The following is a 12,024-nucleotide window of genomic DNA, read 5'->3' as shown; positions in this document are numbered from 1 at the left end:
TTTATCCAAACTAACCAAAAGGCAGAGAGAGAATATCCAAATTAACGAAATCAGAAATGAAAAGGGGGACATAACAGCAGACACAGAGGAAATACAGTGAATCATCAGGTCATATTTCAAAAGCATGTACCCCACAAAATTAAAAAAAACTTAAAGGAAATGGACAACTTTCCGGATAAATATCACTTACCAAAATTAAATCAAGACCAAATAAGCAAATTAAACAGACCTATAAATGCTGAAGAAAAAATAGAAACAGTCATCAAATGTCTCCCAAACAAAAAAACTCAGGACCAGATGATTTCAGCTCAGAATTCTTCAAGATTTTCAAAGAAGAACTAATACCAATACTCCTCAAATTATCACACGCAATGGAAACAGAAGTAATATTGCCAAACTCTTTTTATGAGGCTACTATTACCCTGATACCCAAACCATAGAAAGATATGAAAGAGAATTACAGACCAATCTCACTCATGAACATTGATGCAAAAATACTAAGTAAAATACTGGCAAATTGAATCCAAGAACACATTAGAACCATCATTCACCATGATCAGGTCAGCTTCATCCCACAGATGCAGGGATGGTTCAACATACAAAAATCTGTCAACATAATCTACCATATAAACAAACTAAAAAATAAAAACCACACTATTATCTCATTAGATGCCAAAAAAGTTTTTGACAAAGTACAACATCCCTTCATGATAAAGGTCTTGGAGAGAGCAGGGATACAAGGAACATACCTAAACATAATAAAGGAAATATACAGCAAGCCAACAGCCAACATCAAACTAAATGGAGAGAAACTCCCAGTGATTCCACTGAAATCAGGGACAAGACAAGGTTGTCCACTCTCTCCATATCTATTCAATATAGTTCTTGAGGTGCTAGCTAGAGAAATAAGACAACAAAAGGAGATCAAGGGTATACAAATAAGAAAACAAGAAGTTAAACTCTCACTGTTCACTGATGATATGATAGTTTACATAAGCAACCCAAAAAATTTCTACCAAGGAACTTCTACGAGTCATAAAGACTTTCAGCAATGTAGCAGGATACAAGATGAACTTGAAATAATCATAGCCCTCCTTTACACAGATGATAAATGGGATGAGAAAGAAATCAGAGAAACATCACCCTTTACAATAGCCACAAATAGCTATTTACAATAGACACAAATATTTCAGAGTAACTCTAACCAAACAAGTGGAAGACTTGTATGACAAGAACTTTAAATCTTTGAAGAAAGAAATTGAAGAAGACAACAGAAAGTAGAAAGATCTCCCATGATCTTGGGAGGTGGAATAAATGTAGTTAAAATGGCAATCTTACCAAAAGCAGTCTACAGATTCAATGCAATGCTCAGCAAAATCCCAGAAAAATTCTTCAAGGACCTTGAAAGAACAGTACTCAACTTAAAATGGAAACACAAAAAACCCAGGATAGCCAAAACAACAAGCCCCACATATCAGTACATACATGGTGCTGCTCAGGAAGGAGAGGGAGGGAAACATGTTGGAATCAAGACTGTTTTCATTGTTTCTAATATGAGCTAAAATTATAGGATACATATTTTCAATTTTTTTCCAGGCCTTTAGGAGTGAAGATTTTAGAAGTAAAAAAAAAAAAAATGATATCTAAAAAAATCCCAACTCATTCCAAGTAGTGTCTTTGGGAAGCTGAAGCAGGGATGACAGAATACATCCTGAACAGAAAACAAAGGCTGTCAAGACTGACCCCATAGTGAGGAGTGTCCTGATGGCTGGATGTGGACTCCAGATGCCATGGACACCTGGAAGGAGTCACATATGCTTGGAACAGTGGTGGGTTGAGGAACTTACAGTGAAAGTATAACAAATGAATCTGGGCATTGTTCAGTTCTAGAAAACATGGAACTAGTAAAAGCACAACTGGGCCATTTAATAAGGACAAAAGCAAATTGGTCATTTGCCACATGGGGTGAACTGGGCTTCAGTGAGACTGAGAACTGTAATGTATTGATCACGTTATGTGTGTTTTCTAGGCCCCTCATCAATGCTGCTGCTTTTTCTGTACCTTGTGTCCTAAAACAAAACAATGATTCCTCTTTAAAGAAGCTCCACAGCAATACAAATGAAGAGTTTTTCTTTTTTACAAACACAGTGAAATGATGAAAAACCACCAAAGGCCAGTAAAATACAAAAAAAACCCTAATATTTTGTAAAAATATTAATTCTGATACATAATTATTTTTAATTTAGAGAAAATAAAGAAAAGGGCAGGAAATCAGGCTTGCTAAGACAACAACAGACACAAAAAATTTAATTATGAATAAAGTGACAGGACTAAATTTCTTTCACAAATAAATGATAAGAAAACAAGGGAAAAATAGATACCATCTATTCCTTTCAATTCTATTTGAAAAACAGGTTTGATAAAGCCAGCTAAGTAGAATATGTAAACAGCATTCAGATTTTGTTTTGAGGAAACCAGATGCAACAGAGGAATAAACAAGTACACTTTTAAAGCAAACTTGAAGTTGTGCAAAAATCACTACTAGTTACATTTTTATGGGAATGCTCTATCTTGGCATGACTTTAATAGTGCAACTATGTTTTAATGTAGGTATATATTTTAAAATATAAATTGATTCCTAAATAATTGGAGGGTGAAGAGCAGCTGCGAGCTGATAATTATGGTAACTGGATGCCAGTTGAAAATAACTAGGTTCTCTTTCCTCAATTTTGAGTTATTTATAAATTTTGATTACAGACATTACAAAGATAAATACAGTTCTGTAATTTTAAATGTAAAATTTAAATGTGGAAATTTAGGTAAAATATTCATCTCTCTTTTTCCGAAAGTTTACTTAATTGGAAGTAAGCTATGAAATCATCGCAATGACAGGAGAGTGGGATGGGCTAAAAGGACCATGAAAAGTTATTGTTTATGGTAAAAATAGGAAGAGACTAAGAAACTGGCAGAGACAATTTCATTTGTTTGAAATAGTTCCCCAGATTCAAGAGAACTGAGAAGTGAGCATTGATAAAAAGACACATGAGGAGATTGACAATAGAGTGGTTGAACAAACTGCAGTCTCTGTCTCAGGCATGTGAAGAAGGTTCAGAAGACCCAGAGGGCACAGAGAAACAAGAGGACAGCACTGAAAAGCAGCAACCTGAGCAGAGCTGAGCCTGCCTAGCTCTCTTCCCCATCTTAGACCAGAGAGACCCTGTAGTTAGTTTGATTCTGTGCCAACGGCTAGGCACGCTGGAGCCTTCCCAGCTGGACGAGTAGAAGCAGGATTGAATGTCTATGGAAAAATCCAAAGTTGACAAGGACAGTGGGGAGGACGGACAAGTACTCAGATGGGAAGAGAACCAGACACACTTCTCATCCACTCCCTCTCTTCAGATAATACTGCAAATACAGCGTGAGTTTCCAATTCATATCTGAGCTATAAACTCCAGGACTTTGGCTAATCAGTCTGCCAGTTTCTACTGTTTCTAGTTCCAGAAGGTTTCTCTTTCCTTGGCACCAGCCCCACTCACACTCATACCACCATCTGAGGCTGAGATACAGCAGCCATCAATGTGGGAAGTGAAGAAAACACCATTCTGGGGCATAGGTACTCACCCTGGCTGTTGTTCCAGGCTCTTCTCTCTGCATTGGAGCTACTGAGATTTATCTCCCTGCACAGAGAGTTGTGGCAGCAGCATCCGTCTCCAGGGAAGATGGGGTCACAGAGGAATCATTCCACTCAGATCCTTGGAACTTTGTCTGACATCCAGAGAAAGGCAGTTCAGGATCATAGACTTCAGAGCAACCCATCAAGTTTGAGTTGTGTTCAGAGACTGGTAGCATCCATGGCCCATTTGAATTTGAAACCCTTCCAGGACAAAATTCCTGAAGTACCCTTTGGGCCAGTGCACAGGATGAGTCCTGTAGGATTCCCTGACTTCACATAGAGTAGGGATAAGGAACAATGGGGTGGTGCCCAGTGGTATCCAAACCTAGTGTAGGGAAGTCTGGGAAAGCTTTAGAGGAAGTAGGCATGGGCAGACTTCTAGACACTGTGCAGAGCCCTCTGCTCTCATTCTAAAAAGCCAGGAGTGAAATTTTGAATCTCCTCAGTGATTCTGCTGACACTCCTGTCTTAGGACTAACCTAATCAAGAAGAAAGTGCAATAATGACAAAAGTTGGGCATGGCAGTCAGATTTGGATTTTAATCCTTCTATTTCTCACCATGTATGGCCTCTCCCCCAGGTCTATCTCAGCTGTTAGAGAACTCTATGTATTTCAGCATTATCCTAAGACCTTCCGTAAATCATATGGGGCTATGAACTACTTCATATAGGAATATTAGACTTGTTCAGTCCTTACAAAATCCTCACAAACCATAAAAAACAAGTTTAAAAAACCGGATAAGAGTCTTCAGTAGACATTTCCCAGAATACCTTCAAATGGGCCATGAGAACATGAAAAGATGTTCAGTGTTACTGACCATCGGGGAAATTTAAACCACAGTGAGATGATACCTCCCACCTGTTAGTTATTATAAAACAATAAAAAGATTAAGAGATGGCAAGTGTCAGCGAAGATTCAGAAAAAACCGTATGTATGGGTGCGAATGTAAAAAGATGTTATCATTACCAAAAACAGCATGGAATTTTCTCCAAAAATTAAAAAAAAAACATAACTATTTTATGATCCATCAGTCCCACTATTGAAAGCCCAGCCAAAGGGAATGAGGTCAGGTCCTGAAGAGTCATCCACAGGGCCATGTTCTCCACAGGGTTCCTCATAACAGCCATGACACCGTGTATGTGTCTACCAACAGAGGAGTGGATTAAAAATGTAACATTCTCTCTCTGGAATATTATTCAGCCTTGTAGTGAGAAAATGTAGCCAATGGCAACAGATGGGTGATCATAGAATTTGGTGTTAAGTGCAGCCAATGCAAATAGCATGGGTGATGACAGAATCTGATGCTAAGTTTAGCCAATGCAAACAGCATTGAGCAATCATAGAGTCTGTTGCTAATTGTAGCCAATGGCAACAGATGGGTGATCATAGAACTTGATGCTAAGGGCAACCAACAGCAACAGCATGGGTGATCATAGAGTCTGATGCTGAGAGAAATAAATAAGACACAGGAAAAAAAACAGATACTGAGAGATTTCATTTCTACATGTGGTATAAAATTGTTACTCATAGAAGTGAATAAAACTGACAACAAAATACTAAGTTGACCCCTTCAAGACAGGGAAGGTAAAAATTGATAAGGTAGAAGGGTTAGGCTATATAGGATCAGTAAACTGCAAGTCTCATGTACAGTGTGGTGATGATAGTTATTAGGTATTGTACACAAGATTTCTGGAGAGTAGGCATTAAATATACTTATTACAGAAATGGCCACTATGTGAGATGATGGGTATATGTTTATTGGCTTGTGCCAACCATTGTAACAAGAATTCTATTTGTTCTTAATAATAAAAACTCGGAGTCAGATATTAGGAGGGTAAAAGCTGAGAGATCAGAGAAGCAGTTCAGCTAGCCACTAGAGAGACCTTTTACCTCTACTAAATCCTCGGACTGAAAGGGCAATCCTGTCTCTACGAATCCTCAGACTGTATGCTCAGACTGAATCTTCAAACTTTATCCTCAGACCGCATCCATCTCTGTGAATCCTCTGACTGCACTGAGTTCCTATCTCTTCCCGCCTTATAGCCCTCTCTCTGCCCAGCCATATCACTCCTGTCTCCACCTCCCTAGTGCTGGAATTAAAAGGCTGTGACTTCCAAGTACTGGGATTTAAAGGTGTGATCCACTGTCTGTCTCTGTTTCTCTTTGAGATTGAATCAATCTAGTGAAGCTCAGGGTAGCCTTGAACTCACAGAGATCCCTCTGCCTCTACCTCCCAAGTGCTGGGATTAAAGGGGTGTGCCACCACTGCCTGGTCTCTATGGCTAATTAGTGGCTAGCTCCACACTCTGATCCCCAGGCAACCTTTATTTGTTATAGAACAAACAAAATATCACTACACTAAAGAAACAGCAATAAAATGACTCCTAATGGCATTCTGCTATACTCATAGATCAATGTCTCATTCATCAGGGAAGATTGCTCCTGCAGTAGATGATAATTAACACAGAGACCCACAATTGGAGAGTGGCAGACAGTAGGGAACTTAGCTACTGTGGAACAATAGGTCCTAAATGGATGTCTTCACCAAAACCATCCCATCAGGGTCCAAGGAGCTATGCAGGAGAGAGACAGAAAACTTGTAGGAGACAGAGGGGATGAATGCCACTGAGGAAACAGTATCTTCTAGACACCACAGTGACAATATGCACATGAACTCAGAGACTGTGTATGCACAGAACCTGCACAGGTTCAAGCAATGGGGTCCCAACACTAAGCGGGGAGATGGGCATGAGCCTACATCCCTAAACTGAAAACTCTCTGTTGACTGAGGTTTCTGTCCCTCCTGGTCCTACAGCTGTTCAGTCCCAAAGAAACACACAGAAGTCTACTTAATTATAACTCTTACATCGTTTTGTTTTTATTTATTTTATTGAGCTATACATTTTTCTCTGCTCCCCTCCCTGCCTTTGCCCTCCCCTTCAACCCTCACCCATGGTCCCCACGCTCCCAATTTTCTTAGGAAATCTTGTCTTTTTCTACTTCCCATGTAGATTAAATCCATGTATGTCTCTCTTAGGGTCCTCATTGTTGTTTAGGTTCTCTGGGATTGTGATTTGTAGGCTGGTTTTCTTTGCTATATATTTAAAAACCACTTATGAGAGAATACATATGATAATTGTCTTTCTGGGTATGGGTTACTTCACTCAAAATCATGTTTTCTAGATCCATCCATATTCCTGCAAAATTCAAGATGTCATTATTTTTTCTGCTGTGTAGTACTTCATTGTGTAAATGTACCACATTTTCCTTATCCATTCTTTGGTTGAGGGGCATTTAGGTTGTTTCCAGGTTCTTGCTATGACAAACAATGCTGCTATGAACATAGTTGAATCCATGTCTTTGTGGCACAATTGAGCATCCTTTGGATATATACCCAAAAGTGCTGTTACTGGTTCTGGAGGAAAGTTGTTTCCTAATTTTCTGAGAACTTGCCACACTGATATCCAAAGGGGCTATACAAGCTTGCACTCCCACCAGCAATGCAGGAGTGTTCCCTCTATTCCAGAATCTCTCCAGCATAAGTTGTCATCAGTATTTTTGATTTTGGCCAGTCTTATAGGTGTAAGATGGAATCTCAGAGGGGTTTTGAATTAACACTTACATCTTATATTTACCTATAATTCTTGTCTGTGTCAGCTACATGGCTTGGTACCTTTTATCAGTGAGGCATTCTCATCTTGCTTCCTCTGCATCTGGGTGACAGTTGCAGACTGAGCCTTTCCTCTTCCCAGAATTCTCCTATTCTTGTCTCTCCACCTATACTTCCTGTCTGGCTACTGGCCAATCAGCATTTTATTAAACCAATACAAGTGACAAATCTTTACAGGGTACAAGACCATTCTCCCACAGTAAACCCTTATTTTGCTTTTCAAAACAAGAACTCTGAATCTTATCTCCTTTGTTTAGCTTTTTTCCTGACCATTATCCATAACAACTTGTAACTAATACACTAAACAAAGACAAACATACATAATCCATTGGGGGGGTGGGCATAGTTTTCCTGCTGATTGGGGTTCTGATAATCTTATGGGAATGTAAAGAAAATTAGGATTATGGTCAAATCCTAAATGGAATATTCTGTGAGGCTTGATTAGCTCAGTCAGCAGTCTTGAGGCTGTTCTGAATGTAAAACTCAGAGGAAACTTCAACAGAGGTCCTCTGAAACATTGGGTCATCTGGGTCAACTGCTCCTCTTGGAGATTTTTCAAGGGGTCTTTCTTGATCAAAGCTAATTTTTCTTAACCCAGAATGAATCCACAGCCTTTCATTTCCTTTGAAAACAAAAGCAAAACCTCTTCTCCAAAGTAACATATCTTTTGACTTAAATTTTGAAGTCAAGATATTTTCAAAATATATGTTATATTAATCCAGCAGCATTTATAATCAAATGTCTTTTAGCAGCTTTTTCTCCTTTCTCAGCAGTCAAACAATTCAAAGGCACACAATAATATACAGCATCCAGATTTTCTGTGTATTTTCCATCTTTGCATGGCTTTATTTTAACCTCTATTGCTTTTGTTTTTAATTTTAATTTTTGGGTTTTTTTGAGACAGGGTTTCTCTGTGTGTCTTTGGCTGTCCTGGAACTCACTCTGTTGACCAGGCTATCCTTGAACTCACAGAGAATCTTCTGCCTCTGCCTCCGCCTCACAAGTGCTGGGATTAAAATTGTGTGCTACCACACCCAAATACTCTCTTTTTGTTTTAAGAACTTTAACCTTCTTTTACTCTAAGCTTATGTAAATTTTTAAACATACTATAAACCATTCAGGTTTTGTTTTTTTTTTAATTTGGTCAGAATCTGTCTTTACTGTATATCTCTCTATTACTAACCACACGAGTCATTAATTTGCTAAGCAATATGGCTAGGATTAAAGTCATGGCTTTGACAGTTGGTTCCATCCTATTCCTTAATTTTCTGACAGTTTAACTTCATGGCAGAGGTACTGGAAGGAGCCATGTTTATTGCCATAACTCTGTGGAGTTTCAAGGTCCCTGTGACCACCAAGGAACATGCTGTCAGCTATTCATAAACACCATTTAAGTGTTTGGTGGCAGGGCCTCCTAAAAGAACTGCAAGGTTTTTGGAACTAAAACTTGGTTGGTTAGGAAGCCTCTCTTAATGAGATGCACTTGCCTTTAGCAAATAAAGCCCACTTGAGAAAATGCTGCTACCAAGAAGCCATGCTTAATGTTGTTCTTCTGTGTCTGGAATTCCTTCCCAAGCTTTCTCAGATTTTCTGTGATTATAGTTGCCTACATTGGTGCCATTTTTTAAATGGAGACTGTGTGTTGGTTTCCCAGCTGCCCAGACCTAAATAATAACACAGAAACTATATTGATTACAACACTGCTTGGCCAATAACTTAGGCTTCTTATTAACTAAATCTTTTTTTTTGGGGGGGGGGGTTTGAGACAGGGTTTCTCTGTGGCTTTGGAGCCTGTCCTGGAACTAGCTCTGTAGACCAGGCTGGTCTCGAACTCACAGAGATCCGCCTGACTCTGCCTCCCAAGTGCTGGGATTAAAGGCGTGCGCCACCATCGCCCGGCAATCTTACATCTTAAATTAACCCATTCCTATTATTTTATATTTTACCATGGGACTTGTAGTTTACTGAGAAGGTTCTGGGGCATCTCTCTCCTTTGGCAATTACATGGTATCTCTCTGAATCCACCTTTTCTTCTTCATTTCTGCTTAGAATCCCACCTTGCTTTATTTTACCCTGTCATAGGCCCAAAGTGGCTTCTTTATTAAAAAATGATAATAAAACATAGTCACAGCATACAGAGGGGAATCCCTCATCAGCTGTCTTTAAATGGTGTCTACTTGAATAGAAAAAGTTAGTTTTCTGAAATGGAGTCTCATTGAGTATATCAACAAGACAAAAACTCAATGTTATTTTTATAGACATTTTTTGTCTCATATTGTTTTGTTTGGGCATTTTTTCTTTTACTGGTATTTACTTATATATTAAGGTTTCAGACTTTGTATTTTTATAAGTTTTGGGGATTTGTTCTGTACGTGTGTGTGTGTGTGTGTGTGTGTGTGTGCGTGTTCCACACATATGTCCTGTGCTTTCTCTTTTGTTTTGCTTTATTCTGGTTTGTTTAGGATTTTTGTTTGTCTGTTTGTTTATTTTCTAAAGAGATAGGGAAAGAAGTTATGGAGGTAGGTGGGTGAGAGGAAAGAAGATCTGGGAGGAGTTGACAGAGAGAAAACTATTATCAGAATGCATTGTGTGAAAAATATTTTCAATAAAAACAAAAGAAAAATAGAAAAATAATCTTTCCTGATTCTCTGCCCTTCATGGTTGTTATGAATATAAAATAATATAATACGTATGAAAGTGCTTTTTAAACTATACTGTGATGTATACTCAAATACTAAAGATTTTAATTATGAACTTATTTCAGTTATTTATTTTATACAAATAAGCTTTCTTTTATATATTTATACTTATTAAATATATATTTATATAAATATCTATATTTTTATATGTATAACAAGTATGTAAGTAGAGTAAAGAAGAAGTGGCCCTCCTATTCCTTTTTAACAACTCATGTTCCCATCCATAGGAAATCCTCTTGACAAAAAAACTGTAACAAAGAAATGTCCCTTCTTCTGCTGCGAGTTCTTAACTCAAGATGAACCATTATCTAAGTCCCTGAAGGATGGACCTCATAGTAACATATAATTATAGGACATAACCTTAGTTCTGGAGTGAATTGCTATTAAAAGATCTTAATGATGCTGAATTCTTCACTTTGTTTGCATATACAGGAATCATCATTGTTATTGTTTTATGGTTTCCATTTCCTTTGCATTTTTGCCATCTAATGCGTGCTGATCAAGGTTTTGAATTAAATAATCCCTGTTTCATCAAGGATATGATTTCTATCTTCCAATCCAAACTCTCAGAGATATACTCACAAATTAAAACTATTCCTGAAGATCCAAAACAAGTACAAAAATGTATAGTAAAATATTTTTCCCTTCCCATTAATGCCTGAAGCAGATGTAAGACTTGGCCCTGCAGTCCTAAGAATGAACCCCCACACACACACTGTTGCAACACTCAGGAGAGCAGGTCTGTACCTTGCCTGAGCAACACGATGTAGCCAACCCTGTTGACAGAGGTATGGGTGAGCCAATCCAGAAGAGTGAGCCCTGGAGGACTGACACTATTACTCATCTGTCCTGTGGCGGCATAAGAGAGGGAGAGTTGCCCCCTCCCATTCATCAATGCCAGAGCCAGCTGTGAGAACTGGCCCTGAGGTCAAAAGAGCTGACCCTGCCCACCAGTAACTCAATACTTGGGAGAGCAGGTCCTGAACCTCACCTGGGTAACACAATAGAGCCAATCTTGTTGACGGGGGTAAGGGTGAGCTAGCCCCTGAAACTGTATCAGATAGCTGTCCTCACTACTTGTGTGTCATGTGGAGGTTTAGGAGCGGAGATGTCCTAACAGGTGCACTGTTCGGGAAATGAGAAGTGCACCTCACCTAGGCAGCACAGCACAGATGTTCCATAGTCAGAGGTGATGGTGACGCAGCCCTAATGTTATGAGCAAGGGACAGTTGACCACATTGCACATGTGGCAGCATAAGTGGAAGACAGATAGCCTCCCCCAACCTCCTGCTCACCATCCGCTGAATGAATTTAAAAGTTATTTTTCATAGGTGGCATACATAAAAATCTTCTTGGAAGAGATGAAAATATGAATGTTTGGCCATATTATTAGACTCCTGATGGTAAAATTACCTTTTAAATAGAAGGTTTGAGACTCAGAAATAAAGACAAAGTAAGGATATTCATACAATTAAGTAATAATGGACAAGGACAGCCATCAAGGTGATAACATCTGGTAATTTGGAATGATAATACATACTAATCTAAATTATGAATAGAAGTGATGCTATTTCTCTCAATAAGGAAGAAATTTAAATCAATAAGCAGACATATAGCCTTTTCCAATTAAATAAGTGATAAATTCATATTTAAAACCTTTATTGAGACATTGTTATCAACATTATTGAAATCTTTAATCCTAAATACAAGGCATCAGTAATATCATGACAGTTTAGGGAACACTGATATGTTTGAAAATCTGCAAGTTAGTCTCTCTTGGATCATACAATCCTTCTTGCAAATAAGTCTATCACTTAAGTAACTATCAAAACAAGTATGGTTTTCATCATTGTAACCTCCTTAAAGGTCACCTTCCTCGTCCACAGAGTGACAAAGAACAGAAAACATATGAAATGACCATCTAGCTCTTTGCCATGCTGGAACGAAGAACTTTCAGCACAGCCTTGCGTATCTGCTTGGTC

This window comes from Microtus ochrogaster, unplaced genomic scaffold (assembly GCF_000317375.1).
Source record: "Microtus ochrogaster isolate Prairie Vole_2 unplaced genomic scaffold, MicOch1.0 UNK41, whole genome shotgun sequence".
Classification (NCBI taxonomy): domain Eukaryota; kingdom Metazoa; phylum Chordata; class Mammalia; order Rodentia; family Cricetidae; genus Microtus; species Microtus ochrogaster.
This window is presented reverse-complemented; position numbering follows the sequence as displayed.